Here is a 12,039-nt window from a genome sequence, read left to right on the forward strand (position 1 = left end):
TTATGACTTAATTTAATGGAAAGTGATGGAGATTTGAGTAGGAGATTTTTATTTCTGAGGACTGTATATTCTTGTAGGACTCCTTAAGGAACCTGCAATCCCGTGTTTCCCAGACCTCAAAGACCCTTGGGTCTACCACTTGTATTGTTAACTGATTTAGGATTTTCCTTTAAATGCACTCATCCTTTTATTTAAATACCATGAATGAAAAATCAGTATCATTTTTAAGAAGACGGTGTAAAAGTAAAAAACGAGAAAGCATACCTATTAAGATATAAAATATTAATCTGGGGCTGAACTAAAATCACTGGGTTTGCCATCAGCAGACACCAACTCGTGCAAACCCCCTGCTGGTTTGGGAATCCCCTCCATAACCCTGTTAGATAGATGATTCTTGAGCATCTCCTTGAATACCTCCATCTCCAGATGGAGAACTCAGTACTTTGCAAGATTTCGATTCCTTCTTGAATATCTCACTATTAAATATTTCTTCCGTATATTGATCCACATCAGGCTCCCTGAGACAGTCATATATGGATCCTAGTTTTCTCTCTGGGACCCCACACACTAAGTTTGCTCCCTTTGCATTCATTCATACATTCATTTATCAACAAATATTTGAATGCTTCTTCTGTGAAAGCTGCTAAGAGAACTGAGGGACAGCAGGGAAGGCTCCCTGGAGGAGGTGGCCATGAGCAGGCCTGGACGGATGAGTAGGAGCTGGCTGTGAAGAAATGGGAGGATCCAACAGATAGAAAGGTTACATCCTCTTTCACTGCAAGCATCGAGGTGGGCCCCAGCACGCCTTTCTCCCACTATAGATGTGATTGCAACCTATCCACTAATTAGAGGTGCTAAACTGACATGAGGAGACATGATTTTTGCAGGGTGGTAATTAAAAGGCTGTTGGCTTCACAGCTGCGATCACACAAGAGCACTTCTTACCCATAAAGACGTCAGCTGAAAGCAAAGTGCAAAGGAGCTGAGGAAGCCAAAGAGGATTCTAATGTAATTTGCTAATTTCCTACATTTGTCACCTGTACGGCTGTGAGGGGAAAATGGAACATTTTACAGGAAATTTAAGAGAAAATTAAAGACATACATCCTAATTGTACACAATTAGACAAGCAATATAATCATTTTTTTTTTAAATTAACAAGCCACTTTAAATTCACTCGATTAGGATTTAGAAGGCGATTGATTTAGAATTATGTCTCTGCCTGGTGGCAGCCACGCCGCAGCGAGCAAACCCATTCATTCACCGAAGCATCTCATCTGTGAAATGGGTGTAACTCCTCTCCACTCCGCCCTCCTTGGGGTTGAGGTATTACCGAGGGGAAAAGCTCTGTGAGTTAAGAGGCCTTTCATAAGGGTAAGAAACACCCTCTAATCCCCATAACATCTGAGTCTAGAAGTCGTGATCTGACATTAGCCATCATTCTCCTCGGATCCGGAGACGGGAGTGGGGTGGGGTATGTCACCCTGCATTACAGAGAAGGGGACAGACCCCAAACAGTGGAGGAGGGTTCCTGAGTTGCATAGTGAGCAGTGGAGTGGGCGTTCAGACCCAGCCCATCTGCACTGAGGCCCTGAATCCCTACCTTATGGACCATACTGCTTTCTCAGCACTGTCTTGGTTTGGGTGTTTCTCTGTTTTACTCCCATTTCTGACTTAAATAAAAAAGAAAGAAAGGATTCAAGGAAGTAATATTTGTTTTCCAAACTTCTTTATGTAAAATAATGAGAGAAATGCTGGGGCAGGGAAGGAAGACGTAAAAATCACACAAGGTTATATATAAAAGAGCAAAAAAGTAAATTACTTTACAATTTAATATTTGCAAATAAATAAAAGCTATTTCTTAACCTGGGTGATGGGCAGTTGGATATTGGTTTTGTTATTACTCCTTAAACTGAACATATGTATTTCATACACTTACACGGTTAGACGTAGCTTATATATCATGATAAAAGTTTAAAAAGAAAAATATGAAGAATTTTCTCTTAAATAAAAAAATATATATATACACATATGAGTTTTGTTTCATATAATTGAATTGGACCACCCTAGGGAATCAAAAGCATAATAAGCCAGTGATTCAGTATTATTGTTGTTTCTTTTAAGCAGATTTTTTTTTTCTCTCCTTTCTTTTAAATTGCCCTAGTTGCTTTCTCATCTTCTACTGGGTGCCTCCCTAAGAAACAGCTTTGAATATTGGAGAGAGAACTGCATGCCAAAAACGAAAGTCCCAAGTTCAAGCCCTAGCCTTGCTACTTGCTAAAGCACAGCTTTGAGCAAGTCACTTAACCTCTCTGAGTTTCAGTTTTCTTATTTATAGAACGAGAGTCATAATGTCTACTTTACCAACATGGTGGGTTTTTGTGAAGATCAAAGTTAGACTAAAGAAGTAAATGTGTTTTAGAAGCTGTTAATTACAGAGAGGAAGTATAGCAGTCTGTGGAATGAGCAAAGGCTCATGCAGTCTCCCTGCTCTGCCTGTTGCTTGCTGTGTGACCAAGTGCAAGTGACTCAACCTCTCTGAGCCTCAGTCTCTTCATATGAAAAGTGCAGCTCATAATAGTGTCTACCTCGTAGTGTTGTTTTGCTCATTAAATGAAAAAGTGAATGCTGAGCCCTTAATGCAGCATTTGCCCCATGGCAGGTGCTCATCGTGCAATAAGGAGTCAGATTATCTGAGCTCAAATCCCAGCTCTGCCCCTTACCAGCTGCATGGTCTCAGGCAGGTCACTATACCTCCCTGAGCCTCAGTTAGTCCAGGAAGAACAAAGACAATGATGCCTCCTCTGCCTCCCTCGCACACGGTTCCGAGCTCCCCAGAAGACTATGGCACGGAGGTGGGTGGTGAAAGCCGAGCTGCTGTGCACTTCTCAGTGATTAGAACCTAACGCTCATTTACAGGAAGGAGAAGCCATTATTTCCCAAGTGGTTCCGGCCCGGGACCCCGGACTAAAAAGGCGTCCAACCTTAGAGCAAGTCTCTGCGTGCCGCCCCAGCAGGCCTTTTGCGGGAACGGGGCTTCGGGAACTCACCCCAGCGCCAGGCGTTCCTTTCCCCTCGTTAACTCGGGAGATGCTTTGCAGCCACTCCACATCACAGTAATCTCACGGGCGTCTATGGAGAGGCACTCTGTGTCCAAACAGTTTTCGCCAGGGCTCGGGTGCTGCAGCGACCTGGTGCAGGCCTGGAGCGGGCCCGAGTTCCCAATGCACCCAGCCCAGCGCCTTTGTATACATCCTGGCACTGGCCACAAACAGGGTTTTGTCAGACGCTTCCTGAGAAAGTTGCATTCCATTCATCTCAGCTGAAAGGGACCCAAGATGACAAATACTTCCCTCATTTAATTACAGAAACAGTCAGCAAACCCATGGAACAAGATTAAACCGAGCAGAGAAAAGAGCAAGTCTCCATCATATTCTGCCCCCCTTGCTTCTGGCCTGAGTCTCGCACCTAGGATTTAGCAACGAGGGCCGCTCTTGGTCGTACTCTCCACCTGAAAAATGCCGTTGCTCCGCAGAGAAGTTAAACTCAGAGGCCCGAAACCAGGGAAAGAATGAATTCCATTTAGGCAAGAATTCATCAGTGGCTTGGAATTTAATAAAGATCCCGAAGTTGGGAGGTGTATTTACATTTTTCATCTGGGCTTACATCTGCAAAGAGAAGTGAGATACAAAGGCAATTATCTGAATAAATCAGAGCAAATGAAACACATACCCCCACAAAGCTAACAGACTTCATCATTTTCCTCAATTGCCGGAGAGAAAAGCAGAATTGTGTGATTGCAAGGAACCTTTGAAATCCTTCGTCCATCATATTCAGAGGGGACGGACACCTAGAAGAAATGATGTCCTTGTTCTCACAGTCATAGAGACAGGGTTAATTAAGCCCGGGTTCCCCAACTCCCTAAAGTGGCCTTGTAGTGGCCTCAGTTTAATATTAAAGTGACTTGGGGCGCCTGGGTGGCTCAGTCGTTTAGCGTCTGCCTTCGGTTCAGGTCATGATCCCAGAGTCCTGGGATCGATCCCCGCATCGGGCTCCCTGCTCAGCGGAAAGCCTGCTTCTCCCTCTCCCACTCCCCCTGCTTGTGTTCCCTCTCTCTCTGTCTCTCTCTGTCAAATAAATAAATAAAATCTTCAAAAAAAAATTAAAAAAAAAAAGGAGCTTAACTTCTCTATGCTTAAAAAAAAAAAAAAAATTAAAGTGACTTGTGGTTCCATAAGCAGACCCACAAAATATTTCGTGCCAGGCTGGAGCTCCCCTCCCGGAGAGAGATGCTAACAGCTCTCTCCCCATCTCACTCTGCTGGTTAAGGTGAGTCCCCCAGAATCTTGCAGGACCAGCCATGCCCACCATGGAAACTTGCTATGTGTGAGAGATTCTGGAAGCCTTGGAATCAGCTGCCTCGCCCCTGTGCTACGGGGTCTCAGAAGAAGGAGCGAGTCCCGGATCATTGCCCCATCTCTGCTGGGACTGGCCGTTCAGAGCTGGTTGAAGAAAGAGAACGAGATATGAAGTTAAAAGGCCAGTTCCGTCGTTCCTGTACTGACCTCGCACAACCGCATCGCCTTTCTTTTCCATGGTTTCTTCAGCTGTAAAATGGATGGTGATTCCTACCCCAAAGAACCGAGGGGCCCTGAGACCAGCTGATATTCTAGATGTTCGGCGCCTTCAGTGATTTAAAATAGATGGAGCTAGATTGATAAAATCCTACGAAACTTTGCCTCCTGGCACTCTGAACAGTAGTCTCCTAAGACAGTAATTGTTCTGAAAAATAATAGACTTTTCCCTCTCTCTCCCACAATCTGAGTTAGAGACCCGGGGCTTTACCAACCAGATGTTGGACAGCTACGCCTCTACTCACAGTTGCTGACCTTTGAAGCAACCAAGATGCTTTCTTCTCTTCTCTTCTCATTTTCATCTCTCTTTGTAAATTCAAACAGACCTATAAATTCCTAGGAAAAGCTGAATAGGAAGACGACAGGAGGACACTGGGCGTGCATTGCATCCGGGGAAGCAGAAACCTCTCAAGTAAAATTTTATGGGCAAGAAAGAAAATCCCCGGCAGCAGTGCATGATGGAAATGTAATGTACTGTGTTGATTCAGAGCATCAGAAAATTAGGCACTGAGGGCAAAGATGTCACTCATTAGTGTAGAACAGCAAAAAGAGAGTCTCCTGGGTGCTAAATACTTATTTCCCATTTTTCTGGGAAAAATATTCAATTATAATGTAAAAAGAGAGAAAACGGGGCCACGGGCAATCCGTGTATTGTGTTATTTGATAAGCCGTGTCTGAAAAGACCTGCCTTGCTTTTGACAATGAGTACGCTAGAAACAGCTAACATTCAGCCTTTGAAAAAGTATTGCAAAAATAATCAAAGGTGCATCATACCCAGAAGAAGCAGAGGAAGAGTCCGCCTCTGAAAATGATCTATTGCAGAATAAAGAAGAAAACTTCAGAAAAACATTTAGCATCCTCAATCATATGCAGAAAAAACAGGGTCTCCACGAACTAGCCTGAGATAAGACAACAGGGTAAAAAAGGAGTGTGATCCTAAACAACTTTTAGGAAATGGAAAATCTCAATAACATAATAAAAATATGTTAGAGACAGTAAAACTTAAAAGTGAGGCTGTTGAAAAGCAGATCAACAAACTCATAGAACAAAGAACCTGAAAGGCTAAATTGCTTATGTACAAGCTAGTTAACCATATTACAGTCAAAGGGCTGCAAAGTCAAATAATACTGAAGTGCCACCATATCCCAGGAGGGTTACCAAGAAGTAGGAAAGCAGATAATACCAATTATTGGCCAGGATATGAGGAAACAAGAGCCCTTGTGCCCTGCTGCCGGGACTGTGGATAACCCAGCCACTTGACCAGAAATTAGTGAAACTAAATATGCACATACCCCATAATAAAAGATATGGAATAAAATGAGATGCTCTTGTGGGATGTAGAGGACAAGGACCAAGAGATAAAATCATGGAAAGAAATAAGAGCAATATGGAATAGAAGAATGAAGAGACAACATCTAAATAATGAGGCTTTCTTGGAGGAAAGACAAGAATATATACGAATATAATATAATCAATATACTATTACATATAATACTACATTTATCTTGTATATACATACGTATTTTTTTCTGAGTTGAAAACTTGTATGTATAGATTGAAGGACTCCCAGGGTCTCAGATAAAATCAAGAGTGCCACACCAAGATCTATCTTGGCAAATTTTTTGAAATCTAAGAATAAAGAAAAAAACCTTTTTCGGGGATCCAGGCAGAGGACACCAGATACCTACAAATGAACAAGAGTCAAACTAGCCCCATATTTCTCCTCTGCATCACTTTGTAGTTTCAAAGGGGAGAAGTGTAGCCCAAGAATTTTAGACCCAGCTAAATTCTACCATTGTTGAGGCAACAGAGGGTCTTCCTCAATAAGATTTCAACCACTTGCCCTTCTTCAGAATATTAAAAGATACTCCAGCAGTTTGAGACAAGAAGCAAGATTGGTATATCCAGAATGGAGAAGAGTAGACATATAGTCTGAGTACTAAATAGAACAAGAGGAAATAAATAGGAAGCATCCAAAGAGAGAAAGACTGCTGGGGTGCCTGGGTGCCTTAGTCAGTTAAGAGTCTGACTCTTGATTTCTACTCGGGTCATGATCTCAGGGTTGTGAGATGGAGCCCCGTGTCGAGCTACGTGCTGGGCATGGATCCTGCTTAAGATTTTCTCTCTCTCTCTCTCTCTCTCCCTCTGCCGCTCCCCACTGCCTCCCCTCTCTCCCTCTCTCCCTCTCTTAAAAAAAAAAAAGAGTAAGATTGCCAACAAGATAAGTGCAAGATCAAGTACTTATTACAGCAATAAGCTTACATATTTTAAAATCCATATGCTCTTTTCAAGAAATATACTTTAAAACAGTCTTAATAGAATGCAAATAAAAGGAGGATCAGATCTATGACAGGCAAATACAAGCAGAAATAAAGTAAAGGTTTCAATATTAATATCAAGCATGATATAATATAAACCAAAAAGTAATAAAATGACCAAAAAAGTAATAAAATGACAGAGGGTTTTATTTTACCTTGATAAATATTTTAATTCTCACTTCATGTAATGATTATTAAGTGCCTGCTGTTGGCACCAGGCAAGGGTATACACTGCTAAAAAATAAAGATATAATTGTAATGAACATTTATGCTCAAAATAACATAAAATCAAAGCAGATAAAACAAAAACTGTTGAAATAGATGGAGAAATTGTCAGAGACAATAGAGTAAAATTTAACAAGCCTTCCACTCTTTGACAGATCAAGTAAACAGAAATACAGAGCATGTGATACTAAGTTACTTTGGTTGATTATATCTGTTATACATAAGAAATCTGATAAAGACTTCTATAGTTTACAACCTGAAACTACCTTCTCTTTTCCAGCCACCATGGAACTTTCACAAAAATTGACTGCAGAATAGGCCACAAAGAAAATCTCAATAAATTCCAAAAGCAGACCCTATGCATGCCAAATTCTTCTTTTTTTTTTTTAAAGATTTTATTTATTTATTGGAGAGCGAGCGAGAGAGAAACAGCATGAGAGAGGAGAGGGTCAGAGGGAGAAGCAGGCTCCCCACTGAGCCGGGAGCCCGATGCGGGACTCGATCCCAGGACCCTGGGATCATGACCTGAGCTGAAGGCAGTCGCTTAACCAACTGAGCCACCCAGGCACCCGCATGCCAAATTCTTAACCAACTGAGCCACCCAGGCGCCCATGCATGCCAAATTCTTAAAACAATGCAATAAAACCAGAAATGATAACAAACTATAAAATAAATTTAAAAGTACTCTCTGCAATAAATCCTTGGTTAGGGATTAACTCAGAGCCTCAATAACTCAGAGCCTGAATCATAGTGTGTTTGGAAACGAACTTGGTTGTGTGAAAGCAGGAAGGAGAGCCCAGAAAGTTGGACATTGCAGTTAGGGCCATGCAGCAGCGGGCCTGGGGCTTCCAGATGCTGAGTGACTGGGCCAGGGAGGAAGACCTAGCAAGCACATAGGATGCAGGTGGACGGCCTTCAAGGGGAGCAAGAACACAGGTGTTGGAGCCCTGTAGACCCAGATTGGAGTCCTGCTGCTAACTCTTGTTGGCTAGGGCAAATATCTCGACGTCTCCCATTTCTAGGTTTTAGCCTGCTTATTCAGAACTAGGGATGTTGAGCTGTATTTGTGGTTCTCAACCCTCCCTGGGTATCATAATCACCTGTGAAGTTATTTAATAATACTGAGACCTAGGCTCTAGATGCAGAGATTTTGATTTGGTTGATTCAGTTGGTGGGACCAAGGCATCATATTTTTTTTTTCAAAGATTTTATTCATTTATTTGACAGAGACAGACACAGCGAGAGAGGGAACACAAGCAGGGGGAGTGGGAGAGGGAGAAGCAGGCCTCCCGCTGAGCAGGGAGCCCGATGCAGGGCTCGATCCCAGGACCCTGGGATCCTGACCTGAGCCAAAGGCAGACGCTTAACGACTGAGCCACCCAGGCGCCCCCAAGGCATTGTATTATTATTATTATTTTTTTGCATCTCCCCAAGTGATTCCACCGTGCAGCCAGGGTAGACAACCCCAGAGCTAGATGACTTCTCAGGTTCCTCCTAGGCACCTGCAGCCTTTGCCCAAAGAAGAAAGTTTTAGGAGGCTAAAGTCAGAGGCATGGTAATGCAGAGCAATCTAATCAGAGTGAGCATTATCTCAAATGGGGCAGAAAATGCTGGTGCCAGTTAATATTTTGCACCCAACGTGATTTAGACCGGGGGCATAGATTGTACTCCAAACCCATTGTAAACACAATGGGCCATTTATTCACTGAACAGTAACCACTGTAATTACCTACAGGGCAAACATATGAGGTTGCTCAAGCAACAATTAATTGTGGACCTGGAGCTGATGGGACAATAGTGATAAAGTATCAACCAGAGTGTGATTCAGAAATCACATCAGAAAACCAATATTTCCCAAACTGTGTTAGATAAGCATTTGGGGGGATATGATGGCACATACCATCCCAGGTCCTGAAAGAGTTACTCCCTGGTTTTTCTAATAGCTCCCTCTTAACACTGGCGTCCATAGGAGGCTTGAAGTCTTGTTTTAATTTTGAGAGAAGAGTCACAGACACTATATTCAAGGGGACTGTAGAGAGCATCTATTTCTTGTCCTCATTCTGGGGCCCCAATATCACTTGCAGGCAGGGGTGCTGACCTTGTTCCGGTTATAGGACCCTCTTGATGAACCTGATGGAAACTGTGGATCCTCTTTTCAGAAAAATGGGCGTGCCTATATGCACATACCTTCACACAACTTTTTCATGTAATTTTTGAGGAGCTTACAGACACCTTGGAGCTCCTCTGTATTCTCACTAGGTCATGGTCCAGCCTCCTTTTGCATACCTCCAGACGCAGGGATCTCACTACTTGTGTTGCTGGCCAACTCTGAATGCCAGCGTTCTTCAGTGTGTCCAGCAGAGATTTGCCTCTCTGTGTGTTCTTCTTCCCATTGGTCCTTCTTCTAGTCAGAATTTTTCTAAACAATCATCCTACCCTTGACCTTTAGCAGGCTTGGGATGATGTCCCTCTCTCTATGAGGATCTTAGAAGCTGGTCCCTACAGGTACTCTCTAGCTTCAAGGGACACTGATGGGATATTTTGTGTTCATTTCCAACAGATGGGATGAGGTGAGGTTGCTGATTGGACACAAGAGATGCAGGGATCCTACGTAGTGGTTGTCTACCCTCTGAGCCAGACCAGGAAGAGGGACAAGATCTCTGTTGCCTCACTCTGTGGAAGTCTTAGGGAGGAAAAGAAGGAGCGCTTCCTCAGGTGACAAGAGAGGCAGTCAAAAGTATCTTCAGCTGGAGCCTGAGGGCACCTGGATATTCGTTCTCTGGGTCCTGAAATTGGGCTCTGGGATGTATTAGGTCTAGAGCTGCTGCTGGGACCACATGGGCTCCCGGAGAAAGCCAGTGGCGACAGAGTGAGCTTGCTTACACTGTGCCCTCTCTGGACCAAGGGTTTACGTGAAACAAAAGAAGGAAAGAAAAAGAAGGAGGGAGGAAGGTTGGGAGGAAGGAAGAGAGGAACAGAGGGAAGGAGGGAGGGGGGATGACTGGCTGAAAGAAACCATGCAGGAATTATTTAATAGTCTCAGAGGGGGAAAGGCCTTTCTAAATATGACACAAAACCCAAGGACATAAAAGGGAAAAAATTGATAAATTCAACCACATTAAAAAAAAAGGTTGGGCGCCTGGGTGGCTCAGTTGGTTAAGCGACTGCCTTCGGCTCAGGTCATGATCCTGGAGTCCCTGGATGGAGTCCCGCATCGGGCTCCCTGCTCGGCAGGGAGTCTGCTTCTCCCTCTGACCCTCCCCCTTCTCATGTGCTCTCTCTCATTCTCTCTCTCTCAAATAAATAAATAAAATCTTAAAAAAAAAAAAAAAGGTCTCGGGGCGCCTGGGTGGCTCAGTCGGTTAGGCAGTTGCCTTCAGCTCAGGTCATGATCCTGGGGTCTTGGGATCGAGCCCCACGTCCGGCTCCCTGCTCAGCAGAGAGCCTGCTTCTCCCTCTCCCTCTGCCTGCCACTCTGCCTACTTGTGCTCTCTTTCTATCTCTCTGTCAAATAAATAAATAAAATCTTTAAAAAAAAAAAAGGTCTCTATGGCAGAAGACACTATAAGAAAAATGAAAAGAAAAACTACAAACTGGGGGGAAATTAGCAACTTCTATTGCAAAGGTCTAGTTTCGTTAATATAAAAGATCACTTCTACCAACTGATAAGAAAAAGACTAAGAGTCATACTGGAAAACAGGTAAAGGATGTGAACGGTTTCCAAAACAAACTGCAAATTGCTCTTGAGCATAGGAAGTTGTACTCAATCTTGCTTATAGTAAGGTAAATGCAAATTAGAAGTGCAATAAGATATCATGTTTTCACCAGCACACAGCAAAGATCAAAAATTGTGATAAAGCATCTTCTGTGGGTGAGGCCGGGGGACAGGGAGAGCAGAGATCAGAGGAAATGCTACAGAGGAGGTGACATTTAAGCTGGGCCTTGGAGGACAGATAATTAAAACCCAATTTAGCAACTTACTGGCACTTAAAAGAAAGAAAAGAAATAATGAAGGGGAAAATAGACAGATTTGACTACTGAGTGTAAATTAAAACACACACACACACACACAATGTAAAAGCAAACAAACTGGAATATTTGCAGTAACTGCAATAGTCTGACTTTGGATGCTGTACTTATAAAGTCTTCATTAGGCTCAGTAAGAAAAGCATTAGAATACCACTCAAAAATAAACAAAGGACATGACAAAGCAACCCCTAAAATAGAACATACTACTAGTTAACGATCCCATGGAAATAAGCTCAACATTATGCATAACCCATGAATGCAATATGATTCATTTTTTTAGTGATAAACCATTATAAGATTATATAGAAAAATGTTTTATTTCTCTCTGTTGGTAACTAGTGAAATTGGCCCTCTAATTATACCTGGCTAGTGGGGGTGTAAATTGACATAATTTTGGGGGGAAATAAGTATTAAATCTTTAAAAGCTCATCTCCTTTGTGTGGGAAATTTTATATCATGAGCTCTATCCTACAGAAATAGCCTAAAATGTGGAAAAAAGATGCTCTGCACAAAGATGCTTGTAGAATAACATGACAATAATGACAAATTGCAAACAGTCTAAATGCCCCCAAATTAGAGATGATTCAGTAAATTATGGTATGTTCATATGCTGGAGTATTATGCAGCTATTAAAATGTTTGCAAGGAGTTTCTTTTTAACAAGAGGGTTTCAAGGCTTGTGGGATCATATTAAGGGGGGGGTTTAATTGTGTACATAGAATGATCTCAAGAATCTCTTTTTAAAAAAATTACTGTGCATGGAGAAAGGACCAGAAGGAAATAAACTACATTAATGGTGGTTCATTGGCGAGGAGTAAATTACTGGTCCACGTTTT

At 42.6% G+C, this 12,039-nt stretch overlaps 1 protein-coding gene across 1 annotated transcript in view; it reads left to right on the forward strand.

Moving 5' to 3' along the window:
* Positions 1-12,039, forward strand: part of GABBR2 (gamma-aminobutyric acid type B receptor subunit 2) — a 233,141-nt gene that overhangs the window by 16,630 nt on the left and 204,472 nt on the right. The window lies entirely within an intron of this gene.

This window comes from Mirounga leonina, unplaced genomic scaffold, assembly GCF_011800145.1.
Source record: "Mirounga leonina isolate KUSES-001 unplaced genomic scaffold, KU_Mleo_1.0 Mir_170, whole genome shotgun sequence".
In the NCBI taxonomy this organism is placed as follows: domain Eukaryota; kingdom Metazoa; phylum Chordata; class Mammalia; order Carnivora; family Phocidae; genus Mirounga; species Mirounga leonina.